The sequence below is a fragment of the Hirundo rustica genome, chromosome 2 (assembly GCF_015227805.2).
Source record: "Hirundo rustica isolate bHirRus1 chromosome 2, bHirRus1.pri.v3, whole genome shotgun sequence".
Classification (NCBI taxonomy): domain Eukaryota; kingdom Metazoa; phylum Chordata; class Aves; order Passeriformes; family Hirundinidae; genus Hirundo; species Hirundo rustica.
Window position 1 is genome coordinate 95,686,516 of NC_053451.1, and position 15,860 is coordinate 95,702,375.

The 15,860-nt window shown below is 36.6% G+C and overlaps 1 long non-coding RNA gene across 2 annotated transcripts; it reads left to right on the plus strand.

Moving 5' to 3' along the window:
* Window positions 1-718: 718 nt before the first annotated feature.
* LOC120748891 (uncharacterized) lies at window positions 719-14,519 on the plus strand. 2 transcript variants are annotated; one of them, XR_005699450.1, is made up of 4 exons: window positions 719-930; window positions 12,619-12,921; window positions 13,057-13,302; window positions 14,384-14,519. It is a non-coding gene; the product is annotated as an uncharacterized LOC120748891 (long non-coding RNA). The 2 variants fall into 2 exon arrangements; XR_005699449.1 differs by having other exon boundaries at window positions 12,619-13,302.
* Window positions 14,520-15,860: the final 1,341 nt, after the last annotated feature.

The following is a 15,860-nucleotide window of genomic DNA, read 5'->3' on the forward strand; positions in this document are numbered from 1 at the left end:
ATATGAAGTATAATTTATAACAGGTAACATAAAAATACAACATTAGTATAACATTCTGCCCTGATCAAATATGGTCTATGGTTACACGGCATGACCCTGGGTCCTTCCCAGTAGCATCCAAAGGAACCCTGAAAGTCTGCGTATGTATATTTAATCTGCTGAAACATATCACATTCTTTCAGATCTGTATGCAAAGCAAATCTACCACAGCAGGGGAAAAAAATAATAGTAAAACTGACTCCAAGTGTTGAATTCACAATGTGAGAATGGGAAGAAGAAAGGAGATGGAAAGACAATACAGAAAACAAATTCATTGATGGGAAATAATAATAGAGAGACATAATTTTTCATCTACAGCAGAACAGATATTATGCAAAATTAACCATGTAAAAGTGGGAGAATAATTATCCCTTTGGAAAGGTTAAGTTCATTAAAAGAAGCAGATAAACTGAAACTTTTTATAATACAGAAACTGATAGCCCGTGCCTACTGGAGTGTGCTGGTTTCCTCTGGAATCATCAATTTGCTTTACAGTAGCTAGTACAGCTGATTTGAATTTGTGCTGTAAGCAGTGTTGATAACACAAGCATGTTTTTTTGCTTTTTGCTTATTGCTGAGCAGGGCTTACGCAGAGCCAAGGTCTTCTGTGTCTCCCGCCCCACCCCACCAGAGAGCAGGCTGGGGGAGCCCAGGGAGCTGGGAGGGGACACAGCTGGGACAGCTGGTCCCAACTGGCTCCAGAGATATCCAACACCTTATGACATCAGGCGCATCACATAAAGCTGGAAAGAGGAAGAGGGGGGATGTTCGGAGCAGTGCCTTCCTAAATCAACATTCCGTGTGATAGGACCCATCTTTCCAGGGGATGGCTGCACAACTGCTTGCCGGTCAAAAGTCTCAAGTGAATTCCTGGTTTTGCTCTACTTGTGGGTATGAATTCTGCTTTAAAATCATTATTAAACTGTATTTATCTCAACCCATTTATTTTCTCACTTCTGCTTTTCTTCCTCTGTCTGCATCGCTCTGCCACAGAATGAGTGAGAGTCTGTATGAAGTTTGGTTGCTGGCTGGGGTTAAATCATAACACTGTGAGAGCAAATGTACTTTAAAGATTATATCTTTGAAATTAAAATTTTGAGTTTGGGGAATTGAATGCTAAAAAAAATCACTGAGGATGAAAAAACAATGTTACTTGAACAATTATTTAGAATGTAAATTTTCAAATGCATCTGAATTCTGTGTAATGGCAACTTTTGTTCAGGCTAGACATACTGCTGCGAAAACTAAGGAGAAACAGAAACAACTTGAAGATTATCTAAGTATGCAATAAATAAGAACAGTGATATAATGGAATGTAGTAAAATGGGAACTTGGTATAAATTGAACAGTAATATTCTTGTGTTTCTATACTGGAATCATAGACACACCAGAGAGAGGGTCTACTTAGAAATTTCAATATGGAATAATTATCTGACCATAAAAGAAAATTAGTTTGTCACCTTAGAAGTGAAAGAGTTTTAAAGCCTTGATATTTGTGTGTGAAAGCTTAGGTAGTTTCAGTTTCTACCACTATTAACATTCAAATAATTTCAGGAAAAAAAATAAAAAAAGAAAAAATTAAAAACTGTGTTTGTAACTTACTTCTCTTGGAAGAAACTCAGGTAGATAATTAATTGGTTTATCAGTTAATAAAAGTTCCTAAATACTTTTTTTTTTTTTTTTTCCCTCCCTAAAAAGACTACATTTGTAAAGAATTTCTTCAAGGTTTAACATTTGTGACTGATACCTTATAGAACTAGTACATTTGCCTTATGAGTACTCCTCATATATTCCTTTTTGAAAGCTGCCGTGATAAAATCATGAGGACAGCTCTTAAAGGAGTTTCACTGGTCCTTTGAGAGCACATACAATTCTGTGAAGAGACAAGGTTACTAACAAACTAGAAAAAACAGTTTAATAATTTGAGGTGATCAAGAGGTGGGTCTCAAATATTGTCAATTTTTTTCTAAATGATGACTGGTAGAAGGACATGTTGTAGCAATTTAAAAACATAGAAGGATATAAATAGCAAAGAGAAATTATTTGAAAGGGAAAGGAAGAGTAAAAATGGAAAGTAATTTCAAAAGCTGAAGGTGATCCATAATTTCAGAAATCATTTCTGTCCCAGCATCTCTTAAACATATTTCTGTGTGATGAAGCAAATGAGGCTTGGCTTGTGATATTTATGATACCAGAAATATTCTAGGTAGTACAGCATTGGATTAGTGGGGCAAATTAGAGAGCAGAGAATTCCAGAGAGCAAAAAATAGACAAATTCTGTTATTAATTTCTCAATGTTATTCCCAGCTGAATTCTAGTAAAAGTAATATGGAAGATGAATGATGCACTTTTACTAATTTAAAAATACCACAAACAAAAAAAATCAAAACAAATCAAAGGTTTTTTTAACTATAAAGAGAAAAACTAGAACACAGAAATATTTCAGGACAGTACTCTGTATTCTGTGGGAGAGAGGGGACACTTATATAGGTAGGACAAAATTTATATCTCCAGGAATTATTGAACCTGTGACTTCTCTTTAGGCTGACAGCAGTGCCTTAATTCTTATTAATGATTATAAATTACAATCTTATCATCATAGGTTTCACCTGAACCATTGATATGGGTGAAGCTTAGAGGCATTGTGTTTTAGTCCAAGTATCCATGCCCACAAAAATTATAATTTTAAATTATTGTGATCATGACAGAGACATTTGTAATGAAGTAATCTAGATATATATATATTTAAAACCTCAGTGAAAAAAAAAAAAAATCTTTTTCTTCCTGATGAGGAAAATAATGAGTATCTTAGAGAAGGAACCTGTAAGTGTCAGAGCTAGAATACATGTCTATGCAGAGATTCATCAAAGCAGGACACTAGGCCTGGAAAAAGGCCTGGTGCTGTGTACAGTCCATTGCTCAGAATAATCAGGAACAGAAGAACAAGCCAAAAACAAACAAACAAAAAGCCTGATAGTGGAACAACTTGAAAGTGAGAAAATGAAAACCTTGAGTCATTTATGTATGAAAGCTTGGTATGTTGTTTCTTTTATTGAAGTTTTCCGTAGCCTCCTATAGATACAATTTGAAATACTGATACTTTTTAGCATTTATTTAACCTTCCCAGCAATCTGTTTTCACTGTCTTATGCCTTTATTTCAGCTGAGTCTTCTGAAGTCTTTGATAAATGATTTTTTAGGTTTTGTTTTGAAAACAAGGCTATTTTTGGCCCTAAATGTGTTTGATTAGGCTGATCCTGTCAGTGCAAATTTAGCATTCCAGAAAAGAAACACATTGCAATTACTTACAGAGTACATTTAGCAGTTATATTTGGAGTTCATAGCTTTAGTGGTTAGAACAAGGAATGATAAGAATAATAATTAAAAAATCCAATTTCTTTTCAGATGTATGATTGTTAAATGTGTTTAAGGAAGTTATATATACAGATTTGATAAAGGTTTTACCAGCAAGCTTTGCTCTTTAGTCCTTGAAGACAAACTATAAATTTGGAATAAATGTAGGAGAGGTTGAAAGGCTGACTTCGACAGTAGAGTTAAAGGAAGAATTCACAGTCCCTGAGTCCCTGTGAGTGTTTTGAAGTGCATCCTCTCCTATTTAATTTCCTCTTCCAATGGCAGGACTGCACAGGTTCTCTGCAACCATGGATATGCATGAAGCTGTAATTGTGGCAGCTACTGGCTAAGGAGTTTAAATAATTCATATTGGTAACCCTTAGAAATGAACTGTACATAGGACCATGACTTCTCTAATGGCTTATAACACAAAGTGACAGGAATATGAATGGGTGTAGGGAGAAGTTTAAAATTTTGGGGGTGATTTTAGAGTTTTGAAAAAAAAAAAAAAAGCTATTGAACATCCTGATACTGCTGAACTTTACCTGTCATTTAATTATTTTTTACCTAGGTAATATCACAAACAGGATACTTTTTTCTATGCAGTTAAAGCCTAAAGTTAAAAAGGTCAACAATAACTGAACAATGTGTCACTCCTTGCTATAGCAGGATTGACTTTTATACCAAATAATAACCAACTTTTCTGAGCATTCAAATACCCTTCATATCTTATCTCACTGGGATTTTCTCTTCGTATCTTTATTTCCCCTTAAATCACATTATACGTGATTTTTCATTTCGTGAATTTGATCAACTTGGAAAAAAATTATATGAGACTGAGCAAACTGAGAGGTCTTAAAATTACACTTCAAGTGCATAAATATGAATGTTGTAGCCTCTTCTTCCTCCTCTGCTCTTTCATATGCAAAAATGCAGTTCTGTCCACAGTTGAAATGCTAGTGATGAACACCCCTAGTGTGCTGCCAGAGAAAACCACGATTATTTATCTTCTTTTCTACTTCAAACGTCCAGTTTAAATAGCCTTTCTTAAAGGCATTTCTGAAGCCCAGCACCAAACCAAACCAAATAATAACAAAATTATTAATCACCATAAATAATAATAACCACAAACAAAAGGACGATTGTTTCTTCCTTGCCTGCTTTCAGCTAGGATTGAGTCAATTTTCTTCCTTGCAGGTGGTATAGTGCTGTGTTTCAGAGTAAGGATGAGAATAATGTTGACAAGACACTGATTTTTAGTTGATACTGAGCAGTTCTTACACTAAGTCACACTTTTCAGTTTCTCATCCTGCTCTGGCAGTGAGTGGATATCCAGTGAATAAGGAGTCAGAAGGGGCACAGCTGGACAGCTGAGTCCATTTGATCAAAAGGACATTCCATGCTGTATGACACGTTCAGCATGTAAACTAAGAGGAAAGGTAGCCAGTGGGGAGCACTGCTTGGGAACAGGCTGGACATGGGTCAGCTGATAATGAAAAACTGTTTTTCATTTACATAACTTGTCTTTCTTGTGTTTTCATTTATTATCATTGTCATTATTGTACATTATTGTTTTTAGCTCATGAGTTTTCTTACTTTTTGGCTTCACATTCTTTCCTCCATTCCACTGTCTTTGTGGCTTAATTGCTGGCTGAGGCTGAACCGTGATGTATTTTCCTTTAATCTTCTTTTGCTTTCTAATTCTTGGGTAAATTTATTTGTTATTTTCACACATGGAAACCTTTGTTTCAAACAAACAGTTTTGTTTTAGGCCTCATGTTTAATTTATTTCTCTATAATTTTTTTTGTTTCTCACTCTTGGTCATACATTTGTAGATTAGAGATTAAAAGAGAAAAAAAAAATGAAGTTTTTGGCTAATAAGCAGATATATAATATGTCCACATTCAAATCAAGTCATTGCATGAAGGGTCTTAAAAGAGGGCATGTTAGATTTGAAATAATGTATAGATTTTCTTCAAAAAAAACCCTGAAGCTGGAAAGATTGGAAGTGGATAAAACCCAACTGATAGTCTATGTTAGAAGGAAAAAAAATTAGGCAGATGGGATTAGTTAGAAAATATGTATTAATTAATCTTATTTCAAAGCTTTTACTCTTCAATTTCATATTTTTCAAGATGCAAGAGTTAAAAAAGGTCTTAATGACAATATTTTTCTAGGGATTATTTGTGAATTCCATTGCTGATCAAGATGTAGTGCACCCATAATAAGTAAAAGTGTGTTGCAGTGCACATATATATTCCATGGGTAAAAGAAAAAAGTTGTGTCCCTAAGTTGAAATAATACAAGACTCAAAAGTTAATGGTCTGGTGTGTAATTTGACTCTTTTGTTACTGTAGTACAAATTCTGTTTAAGGGTGTTTTGTGTCATCTGCAGACTTGCTGAGGGTGCACTTAGTGCAGCCATACAGAAGGTCACCAGTGGAGACAGTAAAAACACCGGCCCTTGCATCCTTGGAGTACAGCACTAGTTACTGGCCTCCAGCTGAACTCTGTGCTGCTGATCACAGCACTTTGAGTTCAACAGCCCTTCAATTTCTCTTACTCATACTTGATCTACTTCTCTGTAAAAACATTATGACAGATGGTGTGGAAAGCCTAGCTAAACTCAAGAAAAATGATATCCACAGCTTTTCTGTCAGCCACTCTCCTTTTCTACATCTTGGATGCTGCACAGACCACTGTCTCCCTCCTGGAGTTCATTCTCTTGATAGAGCAGGTTCTACCAGCACATACTTCCCACGGGAGAGGAGTCTCCCTACCTCATGCCAGACTCAACAAGGGGCACAAGGCAAACCTACAGCCTTCCCTTCGGAGCTCACACTGGGTGGAGGCCTCTGATGGGTGCCAGGGGCTGTTTCTTCAGGGTTGGTACTGGTGACTGTGCACTGTGGCAAGTCACTGCTGTTTTCCAGGCTGTGGTCACGACTCTCGGCTGAGCTTCTGGCCCTTTTCTGCACTGACTGTGTGTTGTCTGACTCTGACAGCTGCACCTCTAGCGTGACAGAAAGAGATCATTGTCAGTGGACCTGGACATTGCAGTAGCAGGATGCTAGGTTCGATGCCCTTCCCAGAGCTCCATGGCATTAAATCACACCCCAGCTGCAGAAGAAATGTTGTTCTGTTGCTTGGTCCATGTGTCTGGAATGTTCCTTCCCACTCAATTCTGAAAACAAGATAAACCTGAGTATAACAAGCTTTCATTTTCATGTGAGTCTTATCCCCTAAGCAGAAGTTGCAGCATGTTCAGAAGTTAACTAAAATACTCAGAAGCCAAGTAAAGCTGACCTAAATCTAAAGCTGAAAACAAATGTTTACCTTGAGTAAAAGGAATTTGAGTAGAATGATTTAGCTATAGAGTTCTACACAAAGGAGTTCTTTTGCACTATATAAGGTTCTGAATGTACCTTATGATTCAATGACAATTTCTTTCTCTTGGGGTAGCATATTAAGGATATTTCTCAAAACAAAATGTAAAAATTGGAAAAATTTGAAATTCTGTCATCTTGCAATGGAAATTACAAATTGTTTTTACTTCATCTGAAATTTTCTTAAATACTGTATTTATCTTTCTCATTCCATCTCCCCCTGAAAGCGTGTGCTTCACCTGTGAAAAATCTAAGAATTCTGTTTTTTCCTCAAACTCTGTTATTTCTTCTTACCTTAATAATTTTATTTTAAGCACAAGATGCTACATACTGATACGAAGCAGTTAGCAAAAAGAAACATGTCAAATAAGTAGAATGTCTTTTCTATTCCTGAATAGTTATTTTGGTTTTATTTTCTTTTGTTTCTCATGACACTAGCAGAGTGTCTAGACAGAAATGGCATTTATAAGAAAGAAAGAAAAACAAATACAACTTCTTCCTTTTGGGAAGAATAAAATGAAATTATTTTTCATGAAGTGAAAAGATATATTGAGAGCTCTCTCTGCCTTTTCAATAAGGTTATTTGTAGCAGTATTTGCAGAACTCAAAAGTGCCATTTGCCTTAGGACTGCAGGAGCTATTTGCTGTACCTACTAAACTGTTTCTTGTACATTCTGCTACTGGGCAGCTGATTCCATTTGCAATGAGAAATTTTGCCCCTTAGCATACCATATCTATTCATTGTTAATCAAAGAAAACTTCCAATAATAGAATCATGGAATGGTTTGGGTTGGAAGGGATTTTAAATATGCTCTAGTTCCAATCCCCCTACTCTGGGCAGAGATGCCTTCCCTGCTCAAAGTTAAGATGCTCTTATGCTGTGGTTTTTTTTTTTTTTTTTGTTTTTTTTTTTATGCAGGACTAGGAATTTTGAATAAATTAGGCAATACCATGCTTTATGAAGTTGTGAACAAGGAGAAATAAAAGACTTCAAAGTATTTTCCTCAAGGGAGAAATATATCCATCTCTATTTATGCAGGGTATCAATTGAAAATATTTCCTGTGGTAAGCTGTTAGAAACTTAGCCTTTGAATACAGAGAAATTTCAATGACAGAAGTTGAAGTTAAAATTTTTAATAGGACACCTGTATTGGTTACATTAAAATAGAAATTGAGACAGGCACACAAATAAAATCAGACATTTAGCAATTATTAAAATATAGCATTTTTCACTAGCTCGTTGGTAGCTTCAGACTGCTGCAAAGGGCGACACTGTAGGTCAACAGTCTCTGGAGTACTTTATTGTGAGGAATATGACATGTTCTTCGGTTGTGGTTTTCTTCTTATATACTTGGCTTACACTTGGGGTCACTTTTATGTTTCCTAACATGCTTTTACAGCCATCTAGTACTTCATTGGTCTATAGCTCCAGGTTATATGAGAATTTTATGCCTTTTACTTTTTATATACTATTTATTTGTTCTTTTTTACTCTGATAACTGCTTTTGACTGCTTCTGGGTCTTCTTTAAGAAACAAAAAAGCCAAAAAAACCCATAATCAAACCCCTGAAATCATTAGTAGATGTTTTATAGCTGTGGGCACAAACCAGTGCCTTCTTTCTTAAGTTCCCATGGCCATACTCCTTTTCCCTTGACACTGCATCTCTATTTTTCAGAGCCTCCACTGTTGTGCCTGGCCTCTATTTCTCTGTCCTGATAAAGCCTTTTATGGGAAAAAAACACATAGAGAAAGCTCAGAAAGCAGTGACAGTTCACACATTGATGGTTTTAGAAAGGTGCAGTTGCAGAAAGTGCCTAAAACAGTACAGAATTGAAACCTTCCTGATCGGGCAGATCGATCTGAAGGACAAAAAAGAACAAAAGGGAAAAAAAGAAAAAAAGAAAGAAAAAAAAAGGAGGAATAAATATTTGTCAGGTATACTAAAAATCAGCTAAAAATACTACTTAAAAGAAATTATTTTCTATGGTTTACAGCAATATGTATTTGAAGTCTAAAGCAATTCTAATAAAAACTTTCTGTGTTTCTGCCCTTAAACACTTCACGTTTCATCAGGAAAGCAGCACCTTTGTACAAATGCCCATAAGGCTTCCTTTCCATTATGGAGATTTTGATACTCACTTTAAATAATTTTGTCATTAATTATGAATTTATTTATATAAAGATTACTTGAGTGTGTAGTTTTGAAAAACAATGAATGGTGTAGTAATCAAGTTACAATTTCCAAGCTAGAAACCATATAAATGGGAACATTTAAGAACAAGTATGAGCTGGATGTCAGGAAGCAGAAAGGATGTATGACTTCTTGCTGAATCTGAACATTATTTCACTTAAAAATCTGTAATTGAATTATGGAGAAAAAATACTTCCAGTGATGGAAAGATTAAAGATTTAGTCTAATGGACAACATTTTTCTCATTTTCACAGTAAGATCATAATTGTATTTGATATTACTTACCTTCTATAAATCTAGATTCAGGCTTTGATTTAGGAATTTCGAATAAATGACTGTCAGGGTCATTGGGGTCTTCTAAAAAATGTCCTAATCGCCTTGCAAAATATTGAACTCTGCTCAGGGGAAAATACAAATTCTAGTTTGCCTAGAAAAGAAGGAAATGCTTCAGGATTCTTCATAAGCTTTCTTTTTAGCTCCATAAACACACGGAATTACTAAGATATAGACAACTACATGCCTTAAAGCATGTTATCTTACAAGATTCCTGAAAAACTAGTGCTTGTTTGCATTTCCTGACTTAGAATATCCAAGCTGAGAATAATTCAATGTAGTTCTGCTTCTGCAAAGACTCCTTAGCTACTAGAGTGTCATGGTTTCTGTTTTTATTTCTGACTGACATATCTGCCTTCCACGAATTTAGTCTTCCTTTACAAAATTTCTCTATTGTTTCCTTACTTCTTTCCTTGTAATTGTTTTTCTTTCTGTATGTCTTGTCTTTACATTACTTCTTCTATGCATTAATTTTTTCTGAACCAAAGAAAAATAAAATACTATACTGACTTACAGTACACTGGCAAGACTGTGAAAAATAGTTGAATGGGAAGTGGAGCAGGCTGGTCTGTGTGGGCTTTGTTGTTTTGGGTTGTTTTTTTTTTTTTTGTGTGTGTGTGCGGGTTGTTTTTTTGTTGTTGTTGTTGTTGATTGGTTGGGGTCTTTTGTTCTGTTTTGGTTTTGTGCACGTGTGTGTCTTCTTTTTATGATTGTTCAAGTATGCAGAAAACTGGTTACGCTAGCTAACCTTATTTGCTCTCAGGGAAAGTATGTGCAAAAAAGTTTTTGAAATCCTAGTATTGATTTTGCGTCTTTAGTTGTTTGGCAGTAATGAAAGAGTCACACATGACTACTTACCTTTATATTTCTGTAGTGGAAGAAGAAAGGGCATTTTTCTCAATATTAAACAGTAACAACAAAGTCAGGAATAAAGAAGCTGTGATTCTTTTCTGGAGAATAGACTGCTGACTGTTTTTTTGGCAGGGCTCAGACTTCTAATGCAATGATGCAGATACTTAGTCATTAAACAATAAGTTGATGGTGTTACCAGAATAATTTTTTTTCAGTGAATTGATGAAAAAAACTGTGAGTAATTAAAGCTCGAGGGATATATTGGATTGATGCCTTGGAGTGACTACCTAGAACAGACGCTAGACAGAGTTTAAAGCGGGTATTTATTAAAGGTCTTCAATAGATACACCTTGGGCAGTCAAAAGCCTTCCAGAGGCTACACCCAAGATGAACAGGGGTCACAAGTTCTTCAGACAGATATAAGTTTGGTCTGTTTGCATATCGGAGGTTAATTGTCTGATTATAGCTTCAGGTAATGAAGTCATATTCCCCTGTTTTGCTTTCACCCCCCTCCCCGATTCACTTTTGTTTATCCTTTTGGGCCTGAGGCAGAGGATGTCATTGGTTCTCAGCCCAGGAAGGGTTGTTTTGTCGGACCAAAATGTGAAGAGAATTTACTAACACTCTATGTGGAGTTCAGAGTAATACACTAATGCAGTACAGGATCTGAAAAATATCAAAGCTAAAAACTTAAGGCATCATTACATTTTAATTCAGATATGGGAGGGTGCCAAGCAACTGTTTCTAATATGTCAGGTTATGCAGAGATTTCAGTCTTAATCTTACAGCGACTAGCCTCCCCCCTAAAGGATTTTGGGCACTTAAAATACAGAGATTGTGAGGAAGAAAATAGAATAGTATACCAGCAAAGTGAGAAAGATAGGGATGAAGCTCCAGCAAATTCCAAGACATTTTCTTGAAAGAACATTTGCAATTGGTGTCCTGAATTTCATTTTGGGAGAGTGAATATGTGTTGATGCTCCCACAATTGACAGTTCAAAGAAAACAAGCAGCTTTTTCTGACAAGGGGGGGTTTAAATTTTGTGAATATGCTGACTACTTTTCCCTTTTTCTCCTGAATTTGAAACTCAAGCTTGGTATTCTCTCAGTTATATAAATTTTATTGTAATGAGTTTCCCTAAAACAAATGCAGGGGAAGATCCTTCTTCTAACGACCTAATCCCCAATTTTGCAATGTGTTGCCTCTTTTTTCGTCTTTGTAGTAGTAACAATAATGAAATGAGCCCAGTCAGGTGATTCTAAAATTGTAAGACTGTTCAGAAATATTGGTTTTTTATAATATTTTCTTGAAATGGGCTTTAGGAAAATGAATGCCTGTTTGTCTGCCTATCAAAATAGGAAGCATATAGCTTAAAATGACAATGTTAATACGTGAAACACTGCCACCAGTTATAAAAGATGGGAAGTTTTATAAACAATGAGTGAAACAAAAAATGGAAATTCCTGTGTAGGGAAAGAACAAAGAGGTGATGTTCTCATCACTGCTCTCTGCTGCATGAAGGGTGTCCACATTTAAAAAACATGTGAAAAATAGTTATTAGTGTTCTCTGAATCAATGGTGGAGAAGTCTAGTTTCAGTCTCAGAGGATAAATAAGGTACAAAATCTAATATAGAAAGTAACATCTTGTAAACTAAAATTATAATTTCTTGTCTTAGGTTTTCTTTATACAGTTGCTTCCATTGTTTGGGTTTTTAAACTCTTACCTAAATTAAAGAAAACTGTTATTTTTCTAAAAAGATGATTCTAAATAAATAGAGCCTGAGTCCTGTGCTCTCATGACAGGTGATGCAATTACCTTCCTCTTAGCGTTTTTGGGGATGACATGTTACCTGGAGAAAATTTGAGACATCCCAGCATCATTAGGGTGCAAGAATTTCTCATTAGACCTCTATTCTCACTCTCAGCATAATGCATCTACAACCCAGAAATTGAAGAAGTTCTCATTCGTCTGGTAGAGCAATCAAAGATAACATTTTACTTTATGAATAACATTTGATTAGTGCTTTCACTGAGGTATTGTACTTTGGCAATAAAGAGAAAGTGAAATCTGAGGAGTTGTTTTGTTTTGTTTTGTTTTGTTTCATTTATGTCTCAAAAGTAACTAATTTCTTCTCTTTCTATCCCTCACCTTTTAGAGAAGCTGAAAGCTGGTTATTTGAATGAGATACACATCAATTAAAAAGACTGTTCTACATATTATGTTTAGGCTATAGGCCTGTGTGCAAAGCCATAATATTAACAGAGAATCTGGACATACGTCTAGAATTAGTCCTGACAACTTTTGTACTACTTTATGCTTTAAAGATTTAAGACACATATTTCCCAAAATTTAATGTTGAATATCTGGGTAGTTTAAACTTCAGAGGCTTAAGGAGACACAAATCACATTTTGATAACCATTGGGACAAATGAACTCATTGTAATGTTCATATTTTACAGAAAGGCTGTCCAGGAGGGAAACGGGGGTGTTTGAGAGAAGAAAGATGACAGCCTAATACCTCTTTTAAAGAAGAAAATGGAAATGACACAACTTTTAGACACATGTATGGACTAATATTCTAACTTGAAGATAAGCAATGATCACATTAACTATGGAGTACTTGCATGACCCGATATCGCAGTAATTCCAGTTCCTCACCTCAGTCTCTGGGAAGGTGACGGATTACCTCATTGTGGAGACCATCTCTATCCACATGGACGAGAAGAAGATGATCAGGAGTAGTCATCATGCATTCACTAAAGGTAAATCATGCTCGATCTACCAGATTACCTTCTACAATGAAACTACTTCCTGGATGGATGAGGGAAGAGCAGTGGGTATTTTTTACCTCGACTTCAGCAAGGCTTTTGACACTGTCTGTCACAACATCCTCATAGGCAAACTCAGGGAGTGTGGACTGGATGAGTGGGCGGTGACATGGAGCGAGAACCAGCCAAACAGCAGATCCCAGAGAGTCATAATCAGCTGCACATTGGATAACTTCATGGAGAACTGTATCTTGTGGGAGAGATCCCACAGTGGAGCAGGGGAAGGACTCCTCTCCCTGAGCTGTGGGAGAAGTCACGGGTGATGAGCTGGCCATAACCTCCATTCCCAGTCTCCGTGGGCCACTGGGGGATGAGGTAGTGCTGGGAAGGAGGGAGGGGTGGGATGAAGGTGCTTTTAAAGTCTTATTTTACTTCTCATTATCCTGTTTTGCCCTTGTTCACAATAAATTCATTTAATGTCTCTAATGTGAGCTTATTTTGCCCATGACAGTATTTGATGAGTGATCCCTCCCTGTCTTTATGTCAACTTGTGAACCCTTCATTATATTTTCTCTCCTCTGTCCAGTTGCATAAGGGAGTGAGAGGGCTGCTCTGGTGGGTGCCTGGAATCCAGCCAGGGCCAACCCACTACAGTCTTTTTGGTTTCTCCCTCTTGCTCTACATTGGGTGCCAAAGAGGACTGTAGTGTTGACCTTGGTTGGATGCCAGGTGCTCACCAAGCTGATTTACCACTTCCCTTTCCAGTGGGACAGGGGAGATGAAAAAGAGGATGGAAAACAGCTATCAGGTTGAGACAAGAGCGATTAGTAAAGCAAGGAAAAAAAAAAAAAAAAGTTTTTGCACATAAGGAAAGCAAATACAACAACAGAAAAATGTCTACTTCCCATCTGTGAGTGATGTTCAGGTGCTCCCAGGGAAGCAGGGTTTCAGCACACGTAGTGGTTACTCTGGAAGGCAAATGTAAAATGACAAATGCCCCCCATTCCTCCTCCCTCCCTTTTCTTTTATATCTGAGCTGATAGATATTCATATGGTATGGAATATCCCTTGGTTAATTTAGGTCAGTTGGACTAGTTGTGCCCCCTCCCAGGACCTTGGAGACACATTGCTGGTGCTGTTCCAGCACTGCTCAGCAGTAGCCAAAACACTGGTGTGTTATCAGCACCTCTACAGCTACTAATGCAAAGTGAAGTACACTCTGAGGGCTGCTAAGAGAAAATGAACTCCAGATCAGCCAGATTCAGTACACTAAGTCTGCATTCTTCCTTAATAAATCAGTCTTGTGCTGCAATGACAAAACATCACAGTGAATAATATATTTTTACTTGTCTAGTTTATGCCAGGGCATAGATAGTTTTCTGAAACAATTATATCTGTGATAAAGATCTTTTCTTACGCTGACTGTACTTAAACATCTTCACCACATGTTTGACAGGATTTTTAATCTGTGAAACTTCCTAGTGGGACATTGATGTCATTCAGAAAGTGACATGTAGCTGGTGAAGAAGAGAGAGAGCCAACTTGCAGTTTAAGGAGAGTATTGATCTGGAAAATTCTGATAGAAATAAAGGTAATCTTTATCAAGGACTTGTTTGCTCTTTGCAAATATCTTTGCTTGCATTTTAAGACGCTCAAGCAGTATTGGTTGGAAGTTATACTACATAAAATAAGTGATTGCCACCAACTTCTTTGCATCTGTTCCTTTGCTCTGACGATTTCCTGTAGCTTCTTAAATAGTTTCTAAATCATTATGTGTTTTCAAGTCAAGATGGTTTGTAGGCTGCTGTTTACAGACTGGAAACAGCATTAGTTGCAAGGTCTTTTTAAAGATAGGTGTTAGCTTGCTTTGAGCTTTGCACAAGAACCAGAATTACGATGCTTAAGATTGGGTTGGGAAGAAAATTAAACTTACAGCTCATTTTTCATTAGATTTTGAGAAGCCTATCACACAAATGTTATTTTGATCAGATATAACATGGAGTTTGATCTGACAAAGACTTCAAATCTTATTTGTTTTTAGGCATTCTAGGCTTCTGCTGCATCATCTGTTTTTTTCTCTCTGGAGAGCCCAACTGCTAAATCATTTTGCAGCAGTAATTTGCTGTAATGTTAAGGAGCCACATAGAGAGGAAATGGTTTCTGTGCTGTTTGTATTTATGAGAGATAATATGTCAAAACACTTGTACGTGTTTGGCAAAAGCAGACTTGTTGGCCTTTTCCTTATTAAGTGAGCAAGAGATGACCGAGTTTTTCCACTGCAAGAACAGCTAGCGCAATTCAGAAAAATTTTGGAAGACGTTAAGCTCTGATTGCACTAGTTGCTAGTATTGTACAAATATTGTTGGATGATCAAAGTCTGTCCTGTAACAAGGTCAGAAAACTTTGTCTGCTCTTTGGGTTCTGGTGAGCAGGGTGGTATTCAACCAGGTGGCATTTTCTGCTCTTAACAGATTTCCACAATTCTCACCTTTAACTATTTGTGCAAAAAGTCCTCTATGTGCATGTGAGCAATTACCGAATGGCAAGTTTGGTGAATTTTTGCTGAGTCTCATCACAGAATCTGTTCAGTTCCAGTTCTGTTAGTTGTCAAAATTAAGTTACTAAAGTTTTCTGATTCTTTTAAACTGCGCAAAACTTGGTTATTTTCTATTATTATCCTAGTGGTGTTTGGGGGCTGATTGCAGATTCTATGATAACTTGAGCACATCCTTCTCAAGGGGGCTCATGAGGAAAGGAATAACTTCCCTCACTATTCTGCTTTGAAGTCTTTTGCTTCTGTGGTGGTATTTCCTGACAATAAAACTGAGATAATCTCTGATATTTTCTTAGGTATCAGGAGCTGGGTGCACTTTTGGGAATCCTGCCTTTCCTGATTGTTTCTCAGCAAAGAAGATGCTTCTGAATATGATTCA